This window comes from Colobus angolensis, unplaced genomic scaffold (genome assembly GCF_000951035.1).
Source record: "Colobus angolensis palliatus isolate OR3802 unplaced genomic scaffold, Cang.pa_1.0 Scaffold121, whole genome shotgun sequence".
Classification (NCBI taxonomy): Eukaryota; Metazoa; Chordata; class Mammalia; order Primates; family Cercopithecidae; genus Colobus; species Colobus angolensis.
The window spans coordinates 7,738,417-7,763,449 of NW_012113253.1; the positions used below are offsets into that span (position 1 = coordinate 7,738,417).

General features: G+C 41.0%; 1 protein-coding gene across 2 annotated transcripts in view; it reads left to right on the top strand.

Annotated features, from left to right (window-relative positions):
* Positions 1-600: 600 nt before the first annotated feature.
* Positions 601-25,033, top strand: part of RNF19A (ring finger protein 19A, RBR E3 ubiquitin protein ligase) — a 79,776-nt gene continuing 55,343 nt past the window's right edge. Inside the window, exons 1-3 of one of the 2 annotated variants that reach the window (XM_011931666.1) lie at positions 642-712; positions 22,125-22,206; positions 23,083-23,149. The gene's annotated coding sequence lies outside the window, so the exon portion shown is untranslated. Of the gene's footprint in view, positions 713-22,124; positions 22,207-23,082; positions 23,150-25,033 lie in introns of both variants that reach the window. The other variant, XM_011931655.1, reaches the window with a different exon arrangement.

A 25,033-nucleotide genomic window follows, 5' to 3' on the forward strand; every position in this document is an offset into this window, starting at 1 on the left:
GACAGCCTAGCAGCAAAGGAGGAAACAGAAAAACTATAAATAGGAGTACAATAATTCCAATGAAGAAAAAAAAAAAGCAATCTGGGGCCATTTAGAGTGTTTTCGTTAGGCTCTTTTGGTTCCGAGGAACAGCTCAAGTTACATCTAATATTAGGGGAAGGAGTTATAAGGAATGAAGAAAACAGGGATCTCAGCCCCAAAAGGCCTCGTGGGAACCCAGGAGAGGCCAAATCACCAAGCCTCTGGAAGAACAGGAGCTTCGAGAGCCAGAAGCCTCATGAAGACTGGAGCCAGGGCGTCATCAGGAATCCAAGGTTACCTCAGGACTTCAGCATCGGGAGTTCACCTCAGCGATGAGTTATTTTTGTGAATCTGCTCTCCCTTGGCCTCTGTGCTTGTCAGTGTCGTTGAGTTTCTGGACTTGCCCCTAACTGACTTCCTCGTCCTTTCTTTGGAATTTGCAAACTGGCAGCTCCTGACCTATTTCAGCCTGCAGATTCATTGTGTTTGGCCAGCATGACGCCTTTGCATTGTTAAGAATCCCGAAGTCTCTGGGCGTGGCATGTGCTTGGCAGTCCCGGAATCTTTACGTGCGGGATCACCTTCGCCGCGCCCTCTTCTCTCCTTGGCACTGCCTGCCTGACTGCCAAGGGCGTCTGAGTGTAAGACCCATGCCCTGCATTTCTTCTCTACCCCACAGCTTCTGCTCGTCGTAATATCTGGTTTCTTACCAGTTTTGCTTGTTCTAGGCCATGGACTCTCTCTGTACGGTATATCCCTTTAGCTCCCATTGCTAACCAGTCACTCAAATTCTCCAAAGGGAGAATCTGGACCATCTCACCCATTTTTGGCTAAACTTGTCCCATTCGTTCATAGTATAGAAAGCGTCCAGCCTATAGGATAGCTCTTTGCCCAATCAGCTGTGGCTGAGGGGCAGCCTGGCCCACTAAGACCAGAGCACTGCTCTCTAGGGCTGGCGCCTCCGCAGGGACTGTGGGCAGAGCAGTCACCTTTAGAAAGCACCTAGGAACAGGTGGCCACTGTCACTGTCCAGTGCACTGGGTAAGAGTGATCCAACTCTTCAAACCCTAAAAAGCCCCAAAGAATCAGGCTCCATCTAGCCTCCTCAGATAATCAAAGTCTATGACAGTAACATGAAATCTTTAAGAAAAGGTTAAATTGTGTTCAGTTTCTTCTATTTAAGGAAGCAGTGATGTGTATAGAAGATTTTGGAGTAATTTCCATTAAAAATTATTAAAGTAAAAATAATAAAAGGTATTTAATATGTATTCATATTTGGGACAGCTTGGGTTTCTTTTTTCTCAATTTAATCTCATTTTCCTTTGAAATAGAAACTAGGAAGTTGTTGAGTACATATCTCTGAACATTTTCTAATCTTGGCTCTGCCATTTATCAGCTAGCAAAGCAAATTCTTTTGTAATACAGCGCCTCAATTTCCTCATCGATAAAATGAGGATAATAATAGTACATCTTTCACAGGGTTGGCACTTTAAATTAGAAAAATCCAAATTAAACATTTAGGATGAGCCGGGCACGGTGGCTCAAGCCTGTAATCCCAGCACTTTGGGAGGCCGAAACGGGCGGATCATGAGGTCAGGAGATCGAGACCACCCTGGCTGACACGGTGAAACCCCGTCTCTACTAAAAAAAATATAAAAAACTAGCCGGGCGAGGTGGCGGGCGCCTGTAGTCCCAGCTACTCGGGAGGCTGAGGCAGGAGAATGGCGTAAACCTGGGAGGCGGAGGTTGCAGTGAGCTGGGATCTGGCCACTGCACTCCAGCCCGGGTGACAGAGTGAGACTCCGTCTCAAAAAAAAAAAAAAAAAATTTAGGATGGGTACCTGGTTTAGATTAAGTGTTAAAAATTGTTAACTATTATTATTATTGCTGTTGTTGTTGTTTTGTTGTTCTTATAAATAGGGGAGCTACATACTAACATATTAGTAGAGTTTTTATAATGGTTGACAATTATTGAGGTTTTCCTATTTGTACATACATAATTACTTTTCCTTGACACAGTGTTCTAGCTCTGTCATAAAAATTGTGTATTGCATATCCAATTAAAACAAATTACTTCAATCGGATTGCTTAACTGTATAACAACAGGGTATTGTTTGGGGAGATCTGAGCTTATTTTAACCCTATTGCTGGTCTATCTATCCATTAGCTTATCTTGGTGCCTAGACTGAAAGGCAACCTTCAGAGCAGGCCCCAGTGCAGACAGTTGTCAGTTTGAAGGTAAACACCTTTGAAATACAACAAAGGCTATAGCTGATGTCAAAGGACTTATCTAAAGTCCGTCTCTTTGGAGTCTCTGGCCAGTTCTAGGATGACTTCCTGCCTGGAAACAAGACAGGAAAGTGCTGAATGGGTGCACGCCAATGGGGCTGGGTCTTGAAAGGAGTGGAACTTGATGAAACCATTAGAATCAACAAGGGAGCTTTAGAAAACATACCAATGCTGGTCCCGTCTTAGACCAATACAATTCTGGAGCTCAGAGGTGGGGCACAGGAAAGGGAGAAGGCGAGCAGTCATATTTTTTTAAAGCTCCCCATATGCTTATAATCTGCAGCCAGGGCTCAGAACCCCAATGTTCTAGGGCTTCAACTAATTTGCCTCTGCTACTGAGCACTACTCAGAAGAGAGGCTATCAGGTAAGAACAGAGGAAAGGAGAAAAGAAGACATTGCCCAAGAACTTGGTCATCATATCAGCCTTGTCAGCAGTTTACCAAGCCTTACCCTCTCCTCAGCAATGTGTGGAAACTGAGCAGAGGGTGAAAAGAAGATTATGATTAATATTGCCTGCCTTCACAGAGCTTTCAAAACAGTTGAAGAGTCAAAATTAGCACACAAGAAATGGTGGCAGAACCATGAAGCATTATGTTGTGGCTATGATTAAAAGAACATGCTCTGAGAGTTTAGTGAAGGGCAAAGTGAAAGTCAAGATGGAGGAGGTGGAACCTCCTGAAGATGAGAAGGATTTGGGCACAAAGGGAGCATGAGGAAGTGCATTACAAGCACAGTGAACAGAATGAGCAAAATCAAGAAAAGGCATGATGTGGGCACAAACAGCGACAGACCAGTCCAACTAGGATGGAGGATGTTTAGTGGGCGGTAGTAGCAAATACACTAGGATAATTTAGGTAGAGCGGAACCAAATTTAGAAGACCGGGGTACTAGCCTGAATAATTTAAACATCATGCATTAGGGAACAGGGAGTCATTATGAGGTCATAAATAAAGATAGACAATGTGTTTCAGGTTTTTGTTGTTATTGTTTACAGACAGGGTCTCACTCTATTGCCCAGGCTGGAGTGCAGTGGTATAATCATAGCTGGCTACACCATTGAACTCCTGGGCTCAAGTGATCCTCCCACTTCAGCCTCCTAAGTAGCTAGGACTACAGGAGACACCATCATGCCCAGCTATTGTTTTAAAAAAATTTTTAGAGGTGGGCTCTTGTTATGTTGCCCAGGCAACACACAGAAAAGTAAAAGGAACCAGAAAAATATGATGCATGATCTCTAAACACAGGTAACTGTGCTTTGACATATTTCTTTCTGATTTTAATATACTTTTATATAGTACTGATCTCACTGTATAAGCAATTTTGAATCTTGCCTCTAATATAATAGTGTGAACATTTGCTTATGTCATTAATAGCTTTAAGCTTTGTTTTTGTAGCTATGTGACCTTCCTTGGTGTAGATGCACTGTGATTTACTTATAAGACAACAGCTGTCTTAGTCCACTTTGTGCTGCTATAATATAATACCTCAGACTGAGTAATTGTTAAATAGTAGAAGTGTATTTGGCTCATGGTTCTGGATCTGGGAAGTCCAAGGTTGAGTGGGCACATCTGATGAGGGCCATCTTGCTACGTCATACATGGCAGAAAGCATCACATGGGACAAGAGGAGGAGCAAGGCAGGACCAAACATACTTTTGTGACAAACCCACTCCATGTTAACCCACTCCATTTATGAGGGAAGAGCCTAGGTTTGTTCTTTTTTCTTTTTCCATACCAGAAATAGTAAGAAGAAACAAATTTTAAGAGTTAGCAATATATTGGGTGAAAAACAGAACAGTTAAAGTTGTCATGTTCTTGGCAAATGTAAATAAGACAAAGCAAAAAGAGAACCCATAAACAAAATGAAAGATTAAACAGCAATATAGAAAAAAATTGAAACATGTATGATAGAAAAGAGGCTAATTTCCATAAAATATAAACAGCAAGTACCAATCAACAATGGTCAACAACCTAATAGGAAAATGGGCAAAGGATATGAACAAATGGTTCTAGAAAAGGAAATACGAATGGGTTTTAAAGAACAAAAAGGATAATCAACTTCACTCACAATTAAGTGTGCAAGTTAAAATGATAATGAGATAACATTTTAACAGATTTGCAAAGACCAAAATGTTTAATAATATACTTTGTTAAAGAGGATGTTGGAAAATAGGCAATGCATACATTGCTGATAAGACCAGTTGTCTTATCAATGTGATTTATGTGATCACTTGTAGGATAATTGGACAATAGATATTGTATTAGTCTGTTTTCACACTGCTATAAAGAACTTCCCTGAAACTGAGTAATTTATAAAGGAAAGAGGTTTAATTGACTCACAGTTCTGCATGGCCGAGGAGGCCTCAGGAAACTTACAATCACGGTGGAAAGAGAAGCAGGCACCTTCTTCACAAGGCGGCAGGAGAGAAAGAAGTGCAAACAGGGGAAATACCAGACGCTTATAAAATCATCAGATCACGTGAGAATGAACTCATTATCATGAGAAGAAAAGGGAGGAAACTTCTCCCATGACCCAATCACTTCCCACCACATCTCTTCCTCGACACTTGGGGGTTATGGGGATTACAATTCGAGATGAGATTTGGATGGGGACACAGAGCCAAACCCAGTCAGTTATCAATGTGGAAAGTGGACACATCCTTTAACCCAGCAATTCCACTTTTAGGAATTTATCCTACAGATAATTCACAATATGTGTAAAATAATATATAACCCAGATAATCCTTGCAAGTGTGTTTGTAGGAGCATAATATTGGAAACAACATAAGGTATACCAATAGGAAATTATTTAGGTAATATATGGTGTATCTATAAAGTTAAATATCATGCAGCCATTAAAAAGAACAGTGTGGGTTTGTAGGTACTGATATATTAATAGAAATTCTCCAAGATATATTCTTGAGTAAAAAAGCAGGGTACAAAGGTTAGTACTGTGTAAGAGAGGTAGATAGGGCTGGGGAGCATACATATAGATTTATTTGTATGTGCACAGACTTGCTTTTGATCAATACATATGAAACTGATAATAGTCGTCTGCAGGAGAGGCACTGAAGAGGTAGAAATTAAAGAATAGAATTAAAAAAGAGACTTTCACTCTACCCTTTTATTCCTTTCAAATTTTGCGCCATACATCTGGTTTTTGTTTTGTTTTGTTTATTGAGACAGGGTCTCTCTCTGTGACCCAGGCTGGACTGCACTGGCACTATCATGACTCACTGCAGCTTTGACATCCTGGGCTCAAGCAGACCTCCTGCCTCAGCCTCCCGAGTAGCTGGGACTACTGGTGCACGCCACCATGCCCAGCTACTTTTTTTTTATATTTTGTAGAGATGGAGTTTCACCATGTTGTCCAGGCTGGTCCCAAACTCCTGGGCTCAAGCAATCTTCCCACCTTGGCCTACCAAAGTACTGGGATTACAGGCATGAGCCACCATACCTGGCCTATATCTGTTTTTCTATTCTAAATAAGATGTCTTGAAAGGAGTTGTACTGGGAAAATCTCAAGAGGATGATGGCTTTTCTACGTTATGTGAAATCAAGGTTCAAAAGGACGGCCACTTGGATTCCCTCCAAACTGTGATTCAAATACAGCTGTGTCGAGTGTTCTTCCCTTTAAGCCCAAGATGATTGGGCTGTGAATGTTGTCTTTCTTATTGAATTGCCCAGCACCTGAACCATATGGGATGTGCTTAATAAATATGTTAGATAGTAGATTAGGATTCTAACCTAAAGAGTAGAAAAGTGGAGAAGTCATAGACAGAAATGGACAGATCAATGTGAAAGGAAGACTCAGAGACAAAAAGCGTTTAGAAGGGAAAAGAAGATTCCCTGCAAAAATGTTACAAGGGAGTCAGATTTCAGAAACACCAGCTCAGAGCCTTGGAGCCAGTCTGCACTTTTCACATTAATGCTATATACACAGCAAGAGTCTCAAGAGGGTTATGGAGAGAGATGAAGTTGGAGAGGTGGGCAGGGCCAAGTTTTCATAGGCCTTAGAAGCCATGGGAAGGAGAGAGAAGGAGAGAAGTTAGAAACTGAAAGGACAAACATATTATTCAGACTTCTTTGGCTTCAAGAGATGGACGGCTAAATAAAATAGGTAATTTATTGCCTTGGGTAACTGGAAAGTCCAGAGACTCAACAATATTATCAGGATATTCTTTCTCTTTCTCCACCCTCCCTAACACCCACTTTTCTGTGTTGGCTTTATTCTCTTGCAGACTCTTTACACGTGTTGGCTTCTGGTAACTCCAGCTTTGCAATTAACACATAAGTGTCCCCAACAGTTCCTAATAGGTCCAGTAAAAATCTCATCACTAACTCATATTGGACAACTGTGTCACATGCCCATCCCTAAAATAGTCACTATGCCAAACACTGGTAAGCCGGGCAAAGATCATAACCCTTACAGGGCATGACTTTAATATTATGAACCAAGAGTGAGGGAGGGATGGGTCCCCAAATAAATCAGGATGCTGTTTCCAAACACAAAGATGCTGAACAGTTGAAAATAATAAAAATAATAACAGTCCACTATGGGAAAAAACAAGATCAAATGACAGTTGTTCCCTTCCTTAACAAAAATTGGAAAGAGCCTTTGGAGGGAGAAAAAGTTAAGATGCTAGAGAAGGTTGGGGAGATTGTGGAAGTAAACTGGAAGAAATGGAAGGGATGGTGTTTGGATGGAAACGTTGCCGATAGAGAATAATTATGAACTCTAAGAGCTAAGAAGCATCCTGGCAGCCCTCTAATCCAACTTCCCCCACCTCTCCTATAAGCCTCCTCCCACTGCCTCCGTCACAAAAAAACAAATTAGGATCCCTTACATGACCATTTAAGCTCTACTTGAACATATTCAGTAATAGATAGTTCATGATTTTGGAAAGTATTTAATTTTTTTCATTTGTGCAAATGTATGGGATGCATGAGAAAATATTTAATTTTATTGTTGTATGGGTCTGATTCTTTAAAATGTCTGCTTTTCATTGACTGAAATCTAGTACTCAGTTTGCCCTCTGGATTAACAAACCATGAGGCTACTCCTTCTTTCATCAGGCAATCCTTTAAGTGTTGGAAGACACTTCATTTCTGCTCCAGTCTTTTCTCTCTTAGCCAAGTACAACCAGTTCTTTTGACCACATATCAGGTGACATGGTTTCCAGACTTCTCTTAACCTAGTCGTCTGTCTTTGGAGTCATGCTAGTTTGCATGTGTCTCTCTTTAAAACGTGCTTAAATATAAGCCTCCAGATGAGGCCTGGCCATTGCTGAGTTCAGTGGGGCCACTGGCTTCCTTTATCTGGATACTATACATACTTTGCTAATGCAACCTAAGATTCACTGTTTTTTTTTGTTTGTTTTTTGTTTTTTTGTTTTTTTTTCAGCACTGTATCACAACTCACTCATTTTGAGCTTATGACCATTAAAATCCCCAAGTCTTTTTTTTTCCTTACGAGTGGCTGCCAAGTCAGGCCTTTTGTAATTATGTAGGTGGTATTTTTTGAGCCAAAAGAATAGAACGTCCTAATGTATGTGTTTGTGTACGTGTGGGTGTGTATATGTGCATGTGTGAGATGAACTTTGACCTGTGGTTTCAAATCAGCCACTGCCAACCTTTGCACCCACTTTTGCTTTGTGCCAGCAGTTCTGGATGAATGAACACTTTTGGTGTCTGTAAGCTGCACCACCCCTCTCCCTCTCCTATATTAAATTAAAGGGTAGCAGCCAGGACAGCTCTGGAGGCACCTGGAATTAGTCACATCTGGCCTATGCTTTGGAGAAGAGTGATCACCGTGTAGCCAAACTGATAAACCTTCTGCCCAAGTCCCAGATTCCTAGATCCACCCCCATATCCTTAGTGGAACTGAAACCCTTCGCACTCTAGCTGTGTTGTCTGGGGGTCCTGATTCCCTCATGACCTCTTCACCTGGTTTATAGAAGACCCTTTGCACAAGGCTATAACCTGCTTCCTCTCTCCTTGATCTAAGATTTGCACAACCACTTGCTGTCTTAAAACGTTAAAGCAGGCCAGGCTTGGTGTCTCACTCCTGTAATGTCAGCACTTCGGGAGGCCAAGAGGGGTTGGATCATGAGGTCAGGAGTTCGAGACCAGCCTGACCAACATGGTGAAACCCCGTCTCTACTAAAAATGCAAAATTTAGCTGGGTGTGGTGGCACGTGCCTGTAATCCCAGCTACACAGGGAGCTGAGGCAGGAGAATCGCTTGAACCCAGGAGGCGGAGGTTGCAGTGAGCCGAGATTGTGCCACTGCACTCCAGCCTGGGCAACAGAGTGAGACTCTGTCTCAAAAACAGACAAACAATAAACAAAAACATTAACGCCTAGAAGTCCTCCCCTGCTTTCCGTCCCAGGCCCCTTAGACTAGATCCTGTGCATGTAGACAGACCACACAATGAACTAAAGTTCACCTTGTCTCTTGGATTTGATAATTTCCACTACTGACTTCTCCCTGGCAGAGGCTAGATCTTTTCACTCAATGAGTCTCAGCCCCAACACTGCCACGAGGTCCTAAGTACCTTGAGGCTCTGGGAAAGTGCCAATTATGATAATTAAGGAGAATGGGCAACTGGGACACTGAGGGTGTGGCAGAAGGTAGAGTCTTCCCTGACTCAAAGAAAGGGAGGTGCATTGTGCGAGGAGTGGGTGGAGAGTGGGGGGATGGACATACCACCTGCCCTTTCATCTCGCCTCTCATAATGCATGCATGCAAGAGCAAAGACAGCTACTCTTATAAAAGAACTGAGTTCTCAGACTCATCATAATGCGAGACTCTTAACTCAAACACTTGAAGAGCCTACCTGTTTGCTAGGATTTATTTCTCAGTTTTCTCACAAATCTCTGCAATAGCTGTCAGATTGTGTCAACAGCAATAAAGAAATGATATATTTGTGCTTCTTGCTCACATATTCTGAGTCCCTGGAGAAGAAATGGTGCCTTGAAGAACAATGGTGAAGCAGAACATCCATGATGCTCTCATCACCTTTCCAAACTTGTTTTGTGTGATGCCCTTTTTGTGTTATTTTCAAAAGAGGAACCAGATGTTTTCCTAAAGGGAAATTTCTAACACCCTCTTTCTGAAAAATAAGACACTGGAACTGAGGGACCATCCACTCAGGATTTCCCAGGTTATGACCACAATGAAGTCATAGATGACATCACCTATAGGAGAGAGTTTTTCAAGAACTGATGCAGTAAGTAGCATATAAGAAGTAATTGTGGCCGGCCACAGTGCCTCACGCCTGTAATCCCAACACTTTGGGAGGCTGAGGTGGGCACATCACTTGAATCGAGAGTTTGAGATCAGCCTGGCCAACATGGTGAAACCCTATCTCTACTAAAAATACAAAAATTAGCTGGGCATGGTGGCACACGCCTGTAATCCCAGCTACTCAGGAGGCTGAGGCATGAGAATCACTTGAACTCAGGAGGCAGAGGTTGCAGTGAGCCAAGATTATGCCTATGCACTCCAGCCTGGGTGACAGAGTGAGAATGTGTCTGAAAAAAAAAAAGAAGAAGAAGAAGTAATTGCTAAAGAATTCCTAGATATTCAAACACTCTTCCTTACCAATTCAAAATTAGTAAGCCAGAAAATGAGAATAATTTTTCTTTACATTTGTTAGCGAGGCTAAGATTAAAAACTGAAAAACCAAATCAGAGATGTGTGGGACTTTTTTTCACAGCAAAATAAAAAGTACCTGGAAGACAATCCACATAAAATCATTTCAAGAGAAGTAATGCTGACACATCTGCTGAAGAACTGTTAATCAGAATGTTTAGACCAGATCCAAGGATGTCAACCCATTGGCTCCTCTGCTGATTATTTTGGGACAGAACCAAATTTCAAAAGGAAAAGAAATATAAGATAACACTCAAAGAAACCATGCCAATTCTGAGTTTGAAAACATTAGCAAATATGCTCAGCACTTCTTTCATCAAAGACAGTAGAAATACAGTTTTGTGTTTGATACAGACTGTTTAAAATGTTTAAGATAAGTATCACTTATTTCAGAATAAAAAAAATTTAGGCCCATAAGGAGTAAGGTCTTGGAAGAAGGAAGAAGGGAATGAATTCGAAAGCTCTTGGGAAGGAAATAAGAGAAACTTGAAGAGAAGACAGGGAGAGATGGCATGGGACAAAGGTGCTTAAGGGGATCAAGAGCTTTACCCTTTATTGAATGTTATCAGTAAAGCAGGAAAGGGGGAGGGGCTACCTCAGTTTCCCTCGCTAGACTGCAAGATCTGTTAGGGCAGGGACTGGCTCTGTTCTGCCCCTACTGTAATGCCCTCTGCCCAGCACAGTATATAGCATATTTTTGATTCTCAATTAGAATTTGCTAAATAAAAGGAATGAAAGAATGTGGGCATGAGGGACTTAGAAGAATGGAAAATGCTGGGAATCGTTGTGTTAGGAACTGTGCTCTGGAATCAACAAGAGATGAATAATGAGGTTGCTAAACTGAGGTTAGGTGGTATGCATTTAAAGAGAATTGAATCAGCACTTTTCTGAAGTTCAGAAGAAAGAACAGAAAAAGCAGGCAGATGGGAATTGGCATGACCAGCAGAGTGGAATGGAAACAGGGTAAGAGAGTTTCGTATGCATGTGAGGGTGATGAAAGCCAGGCTGGAAATGAGGTCAAGGGTGGAGACAGACTGAAAACAGCAATAGACTGACAAGGTCATGAGATTATAGGCACTTCTGAAGGCTTTAGGCAGAGAGCATAAAACACCAAAATAGCAGATAGCATAAAGCTTTGTAGCACATAGATTTGTAATAGGATAAGTGTCCAACTCAAATATGTACCCTGAATTCTGTGAGTGTTCAGACATGGACTGTGTCTGATGTCTTCTCTCTAGTAGCTCAGTTTGTTAATTAAATAAATTTTGAAAAGAGGAGAGAAGGAAGAAAATGAGTTAAAGTCTTGCTTGACATGTGTTGTATCTATTGAAATGAGCTTAGATTTTATGGATATAAATGTGTGTGTGTATGTGTATGTAATACATACTCACACACAAATACATATACCATCCATAAACATCCACAGATATTTTCTGCAATATTGGGGTTGATAACAGTGACTAGAAAATCGGTCCGTTAAGTTGTGTTCAATCTTCTGTACTGTAGGATGGGGCCAAGATATGGTAAATATAGGCTGGGCTTGAGGACCCAGGGGGTGGACTAGAGGTGTGGTGCTGCTGAGGGCAGAGAACTAGATCCAAATTCCTGGGTATACATAAAGTTGAAATGTCTTGTTCAGAGGTCACTTACTGAAAAGGGAGGACCCAGAGGTGACAAGGCATGGTCTCAACAGCATCAGAGACCATGAAACTGGCCAGGTTAAATAGAGGGGCAAATTAGCAGACACCATATAGGCAGGTCCAGAATTACTTTGTAATTTTATAATTTATAAATTTGCACAGTTGCATTGTAACTACTTTTTGGAAGACTCAGAAACAAAACCCTCTGCGAAAACCCTTCAGGCTCTTAAGTTCTCTGCCTTCAGTATCAAACACGTTTCTTCTTCTAGGATTTTCTATTAAAAATCGATGCTTTTAAGCTGGGTGCAGTGGCTCATGCCTATAATCCCACCACTTTGGGAGGCCAGAGCAGGTGGATCACCCAAGGTCAGGAGTTCAAGACCAGCCTGACCAACATGGTGAAACCCCATCTCTACTAAAAATACAAAAAATTAGCTGGGTGTGGTGGTAGGCACCTGTAATTCCAGCTACTTGAGAGGCTGAGGCAGGAGAATGGGTTGAACCTGGGAGGCGGAGGTTGCAGTAAGCCGAGGTCATGCCATTGCACTCCATCCTGGGTGACAGAGTCAGACTCTGTCAAGAAAAAGAAAGAGAAAGAGAGAAAGAGAGACAGAGAGAGAGAGACAGAGAGAGAGAGAGAAAGAAAGGAGGGAGGGAGGGAGGGAGGGAGGGAGGAAAAACGAGGAAGGAAAGAAGGAAGGAAGGAAGGAAGGAAAAAGAGAAGGAAAGAAAGATCAATGCTTTTAATCAATTTTCCTATCATCTCTTATCAAAATGTCTTGTCATGAGGTTCTGTTTATTTGTTTTGAATTTTCTTGAAGCAAACATGTAGATTCATATTTAGGTTTCTCAGTATGGAAATTCTTCGTTTGTGAAAAATCAATGCGAAGGTATGTTAGAAGCCTAATTAAAAGAAAACCGTGGTTCATTACTAGATGCTGGTAAAGTGGGAATAGGGTTTGGACAGAGGAGGGAATGAAAGGAACTTCCACTCTCCTCCAGATTTCCTTAGCTTTTAAAATGTAGTATTTCAAGGGAATCCATTGTTTGTTTTAAAGGAAAACAAAAATTCCACATTTGTTTTCCTGTTGGGTCTATAAATCAGTAAATATTAAGGTGGAAACAAAAGAAATACTTCTTTGTGATTAATCATCTACTTTAGTCATCCAAACTCTTGAACTTGATTGTGTTGCAGACTGTACTTCTGAAAATAGTCTCAAGTATTGTTTCTATACCCCAAAATGCTTGCCACTAAATTATTCCTCTTCTATTCGACACTGAAATACACAGAAGATCATTTGAAAGAGCTCATGTGATCTATGGAACTAACTTTATAAATCTAGATTGGGCTTCCCCCTCTAAAAAATAAATTATAGTAGCAACTTCAGTATGTGGGAATTTTATTTGACCAAAGTCATCTCAAAATCACAGCTCTGTAGTAACTGTTCAGTTTTTCCCTCATGTCCTTGGGATACATTGTACAAAGTTTTGCTTTTATCACAGGATACTAAACACTTAGAAACAATTTGAAATTGAATACAGATCTCTGGCCCCGAGACCTCAGATAAATTTTTCTCCCTTGCTGAGTTATCCAACCATTTAAAAATCTTACTTCCTTTGATCGTTGATAGGAATGTCGGCTTGGCACAGTCATTTTACAAACAACTTGTGATGTTTGTTGAAAACTCCCAAGTATGAATTTCAACAAGTTAACACAGGGCCCTAAATTTTCCCTTCCAGCCATAAATATCATCTGATATGCTCAAGTTATTATATGTCATCTCTTGCCTATCTTTTTATATCACACAAACTTTCAATTAGCCATTTTGGGTTCTGACCACATTTGCTAGGAAATTACTATTTAAATATGTCTTCCCCTAACACATTTCTAATGGGATTTCCCTGGCAAAGGTAGATGGGATCTTAAAAACTGGAGCCGTACTAGAAACAGAACTGTTTTTGGTAATTGCTGATGAGTTTCTTCGCTAGTATATGTGCAGTTAATGTAACGATTCTAAGAATGGATGGCAGAAAAGAAGGGTGAAAAGTGGTCATCCTGCAAAAACAGGGTGTCCAGCTTCAGCAGGAGTTATTTTCTACTTAGTTGCCTTTCTCTACCGTTTTCTTCTTACTGTTTCAGTGCTGAGATTCTGCCAAGAATATGAATTAAATACACTATGGAAGGAAAAGGAAAATATTCAGATAAAACTCCAAAAAATGATATTACAGGGAAGAATAAAGTTTTTTTTCTTCCTTAAAAACTTTCTATGAAATACTATCTTCAAATAAAAGCCATTTAGTCCTATATCCCATCATCTTAACACTCTGGGTAACAGCTAGTATTTACGGGCTTACCTCATTTTATTGTGCTTCACTTTATTGCACTTCACAGATTTTTTTTGTTTTTTGTTTTTGTTTACAAATGGAAGGTTTGTGGCAACCCTGCATCCAGCGAGTATATTGGCAACATTTTTCAGCAGCCTGTGCTCATTTCGTGCCTCTGTGTCATATTTTGATAATTCTCACAATATTTCAAACTTTTAAGTTATTATTATATCTGTTATGGTGATCTGTTAATCAGTGATCTTTGATGTTAATATTGTAATTGTTTTGAAGTGCCATGAACCACTCCCACCAAAGACAGTGAACCTAATCAATAAACGTGTGTGTGTGTGTTCTGACTACCCCACTGATCAGCCATTCCCCCATCTCTCTTCCTCTTCTTGGGCCTCCCTATTTTTGGAAACACAATCTTGAAATTAGGCCTATTAGTAACCCTACAATGACATGTAAGTGTTCAGGTGAAAGGAAGAGTCGCATGCCTCTCATTTTAAATCAAAAACAAGAAATGATTAAGCTTAATGAGGAAGGCAGGCCAAAAGCTGAGACAGGCTGAAAGTTAGGCCTCTTACACCAGTTAGCCCAGTTGTAAATGCAAAGGAAAAGTTCTTGAGGGAGGCTAAAAGTGCCACTCCAGTGAATTCATAAATGAAACAGCCTTATTGCTAACATGGAGAAAGTTTAAGTGGTCTGAATAGAAGATTAAACCAGCTACAACACTCGCTTAAGCCAAAGCCTAATGCAGGGCAAGGCGCTAACTCCCTTCAATTTTATGAAAGCTGAGAGAGGTAAGGAAGCTTCAGAAGAAAAGTTTGAAGCTAGCAGAGGTTGGATCATGAGGTATAAGGAGGAGTTTGTTTTGTACCATAAAAGTACAAGGTGAAGCAGCAAGTACTGATGTAGAAGCGGCAGCAAGTTATCCAGAAAATCTATTAAGACCATTAGTAAAAGGGACTATACTAAACAACAGATTTTCAATATAGACAAAACACACTCGTATAGGAAGAAGATGCCATTTGGACTTCATAGATAGAGAGGAGAAGTCAATCCTTGGCTTCAAAGCTTCAAAGGAGAGGCTGACTCTCTCGTTAGGGGCTAATGCAGGGGTGACTTTACGTTGAAGCCAGTGTTCATTTACCGTTCCACAAATGCTAGGGCTTTTCAGAATTAAGTTAAGTTATGTCAGAGTATTGATAAAGAAAAAAAAGAATTTTTCTAAACCTACTTTACATGTGCTCTAGAAATGGAGCAACAAAGCCTGAATGATCGCATCTGTTCACAGCGTGGTTTACTGAATATTTTAAGCCACTGTTAAGAACCACTGCTCAGAAAAAAGATGTCTTTCAAAATATTATGTCTCACTGACAATTCACCTAGTCACCCAAGAATTCTGATGTATAAGGAGATTAATATTGTTTTCATACCTGTTAACCCAACATCCATCTGCAGCCCATGGATGAAAGAGTAATTTCAACTTTCAAGTCTTATTATTTAAGAAATACATTTTGTAAGGCTATAGCTGCCATAGATAGTGATTCCTCTGATGGATCCGGCGAATTGAAAACTTTCTGTAAAAATTCACCAATCTGGAAGCTATTTGTCATTCATGGGAAGCGTTCAAAATGTCAACATTAACAGCAGCTTGAAAGAAGTTGACTCCAACTCTCATGCACGACTTTGAGGGGTTCAAGACTTCAGGGGAGGAAGTAATCACAGATGTGGTAGAAATAGCAAGAGAACTAGAATTGGAAGTGGAGTCTAAGATGTGACTGAATTGCTGTCGTCTCATGATAAAACTTGAGCAGGTGAGTAGTTGATCCCTTATGGAAGAGCAAAGAAAGTAATTTCTTTAGATGGAATCTACTCTTGGAGAAGATGCTGGAAACATTGTTGAAATGGCAACAAAGGATTTAGAAGATTTCATAAACTTAGTTGATAAAGCAGCAGCAGAGTTTGAGAGGATTGATTCCAATTTTGAAAGAACTTCTACTGTGGGTAAAATGCTGTCAAGCAGCAGTGCATGCTACAGAGAAATCTTTTGTGGAAGAAAGAGTCAATCAATGTGGCAAACTTCATTGTTGTCTAATTTTAAGAAACTGCCACAGCTACCCTAACTCTTAGCAACCACCACCCTGATCATTCAGCCACCATCAACATCAAGGCAAGACTCTCCACCAGCAAAAAGATTATGTCTTTGACTTGCTAAAGGCTCAGATGATCATTAGCATTTTTAGCAATAAAGTATTTTTAAATTAAGATACATACATTTTTACACATAATGATATCACACACTTAATAGCCCACAGTATAATGTAAATATAACTTTTATATACTAGGAAACCATAAATTTGTGTGACTCGTTTTATTGCAATATTTGTTTTATTTTGGTGGTCTAAAACTGAACCCACAATGTCTTCAAGGTATGTCTGTATTGAGCTATTACTAAGTGCCAGACACTGTGCTAAATGTTTTATGTGTATTATTTTATCTAATCTACATAGAAACCCTATGAAGAAGGTATTTTTATTACCTTCATTATAAAGATGAGAAAACAGGCCTAAAGGACCTTGATGTATGGGCATTCATCACCCTGATTTAGTCATTTCAGACCTTTTACTGGAAGGGCTCTGAGAACCCAAATGCACCTATTATTTTTCCACCCAGTGAACATTAGCACCTACAAGTATAATCAGTATGGGGAGAGAGGTTGGTTATAGTATTTTTCAACTTTTAAAAGGTTTTCTTCAGTAATTCTGCTTCTAGGCATATACCCTAGAGAAACTCTCCTTCAGGAGCAAGAAGATACATGTATGAAAATGTGTATTTACATTGCAGTCAAAATGAATAAACTAAACTTCCATATATCAACATGGGTATTGGGTATATCTTGAAAATAGTGTTTTCTTGTTGTTGTTGTTGTTTAAAAAAGAAAGGCTATAAAATGATACATTCAGTATAAAATCATTTATGTAAAATTTTGCTTAGTAAAAACTGTTTAAAATATAAAACACTAGAATATGTTATTTGTGAATTTGTGCTTATGTTGTAAAAGTATAAAATTGTGAATGAGATAACACTAGGCACGGTGGCTCACACCTGTAATCCCAGCACTTTGGGAGGCCGAGGTGGGCGGATCACCTGAGGTCAGGAGTTCGAGAAGTCTGGCCAACATGGTGAAACTCCGTCTCTACTAAAAATACAAAAATTAGTTGGGCATGGTGGCACATGCCTGTAATCCCAGCTACTTAGGAGGCTGAGGCAGGAGAATCACTTGAACCTGGGAGGGGGAGGTTGCAATGAGCCGAGATTGTGCCACTAAACTCCATCCTGGATGACAGAGTGAGACTCTGTCTCAAAAAAAAAGAAAAAAAAAAAAGTGAACCAGATAGGTAAAACTTCAGGATAGCAGTTACTTGAGGGAAGAAAGGAATGGTGCACTAGGGGAAGGTGCAAAGTAGGCCTCAACTCAATTTCTATGTTTAATTTATCTTGTTTTAAATAATAATACAAATATGAGAAAAGTTAACATTTGTTCTTACAGGGTCTACATGGATTTATTACCTTATTTTCTGAAAGCTTCTGTATTAAAAGAAAAAAACTTCCATCCTAAGAAAAATTTACATTCTTGCTGGAAAAGAGCAGGAATCACCATATAAAACATAATCTCACTGAAATTTTAGCTAAAATTTAGCATTAAATCTGAAGCAGATTTAACTACAAGCTCAATTTATCCATAAAATAACTTAGTAAACCATCCATAGAATGTCTATCTTTGAGTCTTGGAAACTCAATGTATCCTCCAAAATAAGCTAGTTGTAAAATATATTCCTTAGTAATTTGATTACGGTGAACTTCTTTATTCAGCTTTACATTAGCTGCAAACCACAGGGTACCAGTCTCTACAGCCTCTCACAGCATTATCCAGGGCAACAGGAAGGACAGTTGCCTGGGGATTGCTCTGGGCCATGTGCTTCTGGCCATAATTCCTTCTTGTGGGTCACTGTTATCATCTGGACTGTGCATTCCCAAATATGATTCCCCCAACCATCATTCTTCCTCTCCCTTTCTTCATTTCCAACAGCATAGGATTTCACTCTGAGGGTAAACAATCATGCGTGCTATCAAATTAGGCTACGTAAATCCGGCAGTGAGTGTTCTTTGTTACATTATTTGGTATCAAGGTTCTGGGTCATACCTAAAAGTGTTCCAGCTTGAAAATTAATTTAATCTCTTGTTTGTTTGCTTTTGTTTGGAATCATTTCACTCTCTAGATAATAATGTAGCTGAGGAATGCTAAAGCCAGCATTATTTGAAGTGCTACTCATTGCTTACAATTATATTTCATAAGTGTGGAAGTTATTCTGTGTATACATTTAAATATAATCATTTTCAGTTATATAACAATCAGTACCCTTTTTTTGTGTGCATGTATTCATACACATTTTTTTATATTTGCCTTGTTTCAAAATTGATAAAAGGGCTAGAAATATACATAAAATATAGCACCAGAAAAATTCAGTCTGAAGGCAGTGAAGAAATGGGAACAGAGAATTTAAGCCAAGAGTGAGTTAAGTATATAAAATACATCCTGTTAAATCTTATACACAGACCGGAAGGAGACCACATATAAGGCTTTAAGCTTTCTCATAGCCAAGGGAAATACTGTCAGTTCCACAATTAGCTTTCCAGAAGGCAAAAACAAATGGGGATAATAAACAAGGGAAACACAACTATACCAGGTGCTAAAACCAAAGAAAAATATTTTCCAGATATTGTCAGAGAGAGTAAATATAGCAACAAGTTTCATGGCTCCTATAAATCCCTTAATGTAGGCCCAAAGTATTATACCACAGGGGATTCTTTAAGGAAATCTGAGGGGAGGAAGGAGCCATGGCACATGGTCAGGGGCTGGAGAGGGTGGGGAGGGGGTGGTTTAGGCCCTATCTAGGGGCTAAAATGTCACAACAGTTGGCCGTGACATGAGGCTCATTACCAGGGTGACCATGTAATTTATTGTCTAACCCAGGACTTTTTGAGAATGAAAGAGGGTACTATTAACAATCAGGCCCCCATAATAGGTGGAAGCCATGACTGTCCTGGGCAAACTAAATCTAAGTCATTGCTCATCACCTGCTGACATCCTGCCCCAGTGCATCCTGCCACTCTAGACACAGTGAGCCAACCTCATCCTGTCAAACGTGGAGTGAGTCTAACCAGCTTAATTTGCAGGAGCCTCTGGGGGATTCTGGTCCAGGTCACCAGTGTGGGCTGGCCTGTGAGTCAAACAGGGAAGGGAACCAAGAAAGACTGGAGTAAGCAAATGGGAACAGTCGCCTGAGAATTCATCAAGAAGAGCTTTGGGGATATGTCAGGAGAATGGGTGGGAGGGGAAATAAAGAAGATTCTAAGTAATTGCATGGGTCCCATAAAGAGGAAAGAAACAATTTCCTTTCCCCTGGCACTCTCTGAAGGGCCCAGTGAGAGGTCTAGTGGAAGAAAACTTCCTGAAGTTGGGATATTATCATAATGACTGAAACACTTATGCTGTGGTTCTCAATCATGTGATATGAATTACCTGGAGAGCTTGTGGAAAACTCGTTTCTAGCACCCCAACCCCACAGATAATGATTCTGTTAGTCTGAGATGAAACTCAGAAATCTATTTTAACAAGCAAGGTTAGCCAGGCATGGTGGCACACACCTGTAGTCCCAGCTACTCAAGAGGCTAAGGTGGGAGGATCGCTTGAGTCCAGGAGGTCAAGGTGTGATCGCACTGCACCACTGCACTCCTACCTAGGCAACAGAGTGAGACCTCGTCTCCAAAAAAAAAAAAAGAAAAAGAAAGAACAAGAAGAAGAAGAAGAAAACTTTCTATGACCCTGCTGGGAAAGAAACTGAATCAATTTGGAAATCATTATATTTAGTCACATAAGGACAGGTAAGGAGGAGAGTCAAGAAGTAGCACATTCCAATGATCAGTTGTACCAAATGAGAATCTCTTTCTCCCTAGACAAGGCCCATGACTGCCTCCCTAAGTAAGCCAGGTGAAAGGATGGTGGAGAATAAAGCCCCCAACCTCCCATTCGTTCCTGGTTGCATTTTATTTTCCCCAGTGAAACAAACATAAGGCCAAACTTCTTGCCTTTGATATCTTGAAGCAGAATTAATGGTACCCTGTCCTGTGTTTATATCATATGTACTTTATTGGCTCTTATGTTAGAGTGATTATATATATTTGGACACAGAGTCTTGCTCTGTCATCCAGGCTGGATTGCAGTGGTGTGATCTTGGCTCACTGCAACCTAAACCTCCCAGGCTCAAGTGATCCTTTCACCTTAGCCTCCTGAGTAGCTGGGACTACAAGCGTGTGCCGCCATGCTTGGGCACATGACAAAACTCTTAGAGATGGTTTTTGTCACATTGCCTAGGCTCAAATGATCTGCCTGCCTCAGCCTCCCAAAGTGCTGGGATTACAGGCGTGTGCCACCACACTGTCCTAGAGTGATTTTCTCCATGTCAGTTTCCCTGGCAAGTTTACAAGCTGCTCAAGGGAAGGGACAATACTTTACCATATTGGTGTCTCACAGCACCTAGGGAAGGCATGTCATGTGCATAACTAAGCTTCTTTGCCTGCTTCCTTCTTCTCTCACTAGGTGTCAGGCATTAAGCTCTCTGCCTTCAAAGTTTAGTGGGAAAGGCCTACAAATAATGACAGTGAAGTGCTTTATACAGAAAAATTATAGAGGTAAGCATGATTGCTGTGGAGCTAGGGAACGTGAGCTTGATTTAGCCTGTCAGGACCAGTGAGAGTTGATAGAAATAAGCTAGGCAGAGGAGAGGAGAGGGGGCATTTTAGGCATAGCAGCATCTGCAAAGCTAGGTAGTACCTACAAAGAGAAAGAAAGTTAGCAGGATGTGTGAGAGAGAGAAGAGAAGGAAGAGAGGAAAGGATGGGGGATTTGTGGTCGTGCTAGTAGCTTACTGTGGCTAAAGAAATGTTCACTTGGACTGTGACACCAGCGAAGGGGCCAGAGGTAGGGTTAAGAGAAGAGCATGAGCTCTGGAATCAGCCTGCTGGATGGTTCAAATCCCAGCTCTGCCACTTGGCTACATAACTTTCAGCAAATTACTTAAACTCTTGTGCCTCAGATCCTAATATGGGAGCTTTAGGGACTCTTTATGATAAACTAAGTGGCTTAATACTTATAAAGCAATCAAAATAGTGCCTGTCATACAGTATATGTACTCAATAAAGAGTATATATAGTATATGTACTCAATAAATATATGCACTCTTTAAAAAAAGAGTATATATAGTATGTACTCACTAAAGAGTAGTTCTTGGCTGGGCACGTGGCCCATGCCTGCAATCCCAGCACTCTGGAAAGCTGAGGTGGGCAGATCACTTAAGCCCAGGAGTTCAAAACCCACCTGAGCAACATGGCAAAACCTCATCTCTACAAAAAATACAAAAATTAGCCAGGCATGGTAGCACATGCCTGAAGTCCCAGCTACTCGGGAGGCAGAAGTGGGAAGATTGCTTGAGCCCAGGAGGTGGAGGTTGCAATGAGCCAAGATTGAGCACTGGGTGACAGAGTAAGACTCTGTCTCAAAAAAAAAAAAAAAAAAAAAAAAAAAGTAGTTCTCTTTCTCTTTACTTGCCACTTTTATTCCATTCCAAACAAGTTTGACTTCTAAAACCAAACCAAATGTATGACCTCTAAAACCAAAACCAAAACCATCCACTTCTGTCTCCACAGTCTCCACCTTGGTTCAAAGAACTATGACATCTTTATTAGATTCCTGGAATAGCCTCTTAACTGGTCTCCCTACTTCCACTCTTGCTCTGCCTTAATCTGATCCACAGAACAGCCTGAGTGATCTTTTTCAAAGACAGATCAGATGTTACGCTGCTTAAACATCTATTGTCTCATCACACTTCATACCAATCATCTAGAATTCTCCTTACCATACCTAAAAAGGTATTAAACAATCTGGCTGCCTCCTACTTTTCTGACTACCCACCTGCCCCCCGGCCCATGTCATACTCCCCTCCCTTTTACTATGTTCAGCCTCTAGCTGCCTTGGATTTGACAAGTGTTTCTGGCTAAGACCTTTGCATCTGCTGTTCCTCTGTCTTCCCCACCTCCTAACTAGTTTGCCTTCTTCTTGTCTTATAGAATCCAGCTCAAATGTCAGAAGAATTGACGTTAGTTTGAGAGACCAAACTAAGTTACAACCTCTCTGGTTTCTGTTACTCTGGTAGGTGTATTTCTTTTTCATTATTTTTCCTTCTTTAATCCTCATCCCCCAATGTAAGCACCATGCAAACAGATATGTAGGCTTTTTCATTGCTATAGTCTCAGTGCCTATAACGGCAAACACCCCATCCTCAACATAGTAAGCATTCAAATGTTTATCGAATTGATGTTAAATGAATTAGAAAAGAGGAGGGAAATAAAAGAGAATATAGCCAAAAAATAAGGCACCTGGGGCCAATTAGGCTTTTGCAGTATTCCAGTGAGAAATAATGAGGCCCCAGCAGTGGTTTCCAACCTTGGTTATGCATTGGAATTACCTGGGAAGAGGTTATTTATTTATTTATTATTTTTGTTGTTGTTGTTTTGTTTTAAGATGGAGTCTCACTCTATTGCCCAGGCTGGAGTGCAGTAGCACAATCTCGGCTTGCTACAATCTCTGCCTCCCAGGTTCAAGCGACTCATGCCTCAGCCTCCCAAGGAGCTGGGATTACAGGAGTGTGCCACCATGACCCACCAATTTTTACATTTTTTTGTAGAGATGAGGTTTCATCATGTTGTCCAGGCTGGTATCAAACTCCTGGCCTTAAGTGATCCATTCACCTAAGCCTCCCAAAGTGCTGGGATTACAGGCATGAGCCACTGTGCCCGGTTTCTTTCTCTCCCTCCCTCCCTCCTTCCCTTCTTTCATTCTTTCTTGAGACAGGGTCTCACTCTGTCGCCCAGGCGGGAGGGCAGTGGTGTGACCAGGGCTCACTGCTGCCTTGACCTCCTAATGCTATGGAGATGATCCTCCTGCCTCAGCCCCCTGGAGTAGCTGGGACTACAGACGTGGGCCACCATGCCAGGCTAATTTTTGTATTTTCGCCATCTTGCTCAGGCTGCTCTTGAACTCCTGGACTCAAGTGATCCAACCACTTCTGCTTCTCAAAGTGCTAGGACTACAGGTGTCAGCCACCATGCCCAGCACACTTGGGGAGTTTTAAAAACTACTAATGCCCGAGCACCACCCTCAGTGATTCTGATTTAATTGGTGGGTGCAACGTGGACATAAGAATATGTAGCCAAAGTTGAAAACACTGCTCTAAAAGCGGAGGGAGATATAGAAGAGAGAGCACAGGGATATTTCTGGGGTATAATAAACAGGACTTGGTGGTTAGTTATTAATTGGAAGTGACAAAAAGAATGGGGCCTGTGAAGAATTCTAGGTTTCTGGCTTGTGTCTGGGTGAATGAAAGAAGCATGCTTTGAGGAAAGGACAAACTACATCTTAGACGGCCTGAGTCTAAGGCGCCTCTAGGAATTCAAGCTGGGGATGTTCAATAAGTGTTTTTTAATAGATTTATTTGGCCTAGTGAAGAACAGAAAGTCCTTCTAATTTTTAGGAAGACAAGAAAGCCAGAAGCAGCATCTGTACTGAAATGTTGTTTAACATGTTGATATATTTTCTTTTCTTTTTCTTTCTTTCTTTCTTTCTTTTTTTTTTTTTGAGACAGAGACTCGCTCTCTCACCCAGGCTGGAGTGCAGTGGCACAATCTTGGCTCACTGCAAGCTCCGCCGCCCGTGTTCACGCCATTTTCCTGCCTCAGCCTCCCTAGTAGCTGGGACTACAGGCGCCTGCTACCAAGCCCAGATAATTTTTTTGCATTTTTAGTAGAGACGGGGTTTCACCGTATTAGCCAGGATGGTCTCTATCTCCTGACCTCGTGATCCGCCCGCCTCGGCCTCTCAAAGTGCTGGGATTACAGGCGAGAGCCACCGCGCCCGGCCAACATATTGACGTTTTTTCAAGAAGGATATTATGTATGGGTACTTAACTTACTATTCTTGTGCTATCTGTAGGCTTGAAGTATCCCATATGTAAAGTCGCTGGCAGCCTTCAAGTAGCATTTAAAGGTATAACAGCTTTAAAACTTTCCATAAATGAAAATAAACATACCCATAATTAATTCCTTTAAGATTCGAGGTCAAAGACACTTAAACCTAAACTGCCTAGCCTGTTCAATTTTCTAATTGGTAAACATTTACTGGGTTACCAAAGATACCAAGTACATTCGGAAAGACCATGGCTCCTTGGTTTGTTCCTAATTTAAATTACACAGACACACTAAACAAGGACTGAGAGAGTGATATATTTAGTTAAGTAACAGATGGCAAATGGACATTCTGTCCAGCCTCTGTACCATTCGTTTCTCAGTATTCCACGGAAGAGTGATCTAAATCTTGAAGAGAAATAAACCAGGAGGAAATGCACCAGGCCCAGACTGAATTTGTTTATTCAATTAAGAATACCAAGACTAGTGTAGATTGAAACATTCAAAGGGGATATAACTGGCTGAAACGATATGAGAGGAAGGAACAAATAAAGCTGGATTAAAGTAATTAGGAATGTATTAGAGATGAACTAGGAATTCTGATTACGTGACTGCAAAATAGCAAAAAAAAAAAGAAATAAAAGAGATGAGTGGAAGATACTCTCCAAATCCTCACGAAGGCTTGCTATTGTGGCTAAGTACTGCTCCTAACAGCCTCTGCAGACAGGTCCACTAAGACTAAGAGGGCGGCTGCAGACGCACGGGGTGCTGCCGCCCTCTGGGAAAGGACATTTCCTCGCCGAGAGCTGCAACATTCCGGCACTTCTCTCCCTGGGCCGGCCGATCTAGCAGGTGAACCCTGAGAACACAAAGGAATGAATATTGCCCATCAAACTGCCAAGCGCCAGGGTCGCCAAGTCTGGCAACTCCCTTCAACCGGGCGCAGCTCCAGTCACCCCGACCTGTCCTTGCAGGAGACGCTCTCGGGGCCACGGAGAACCGGGCAGGGAGACACC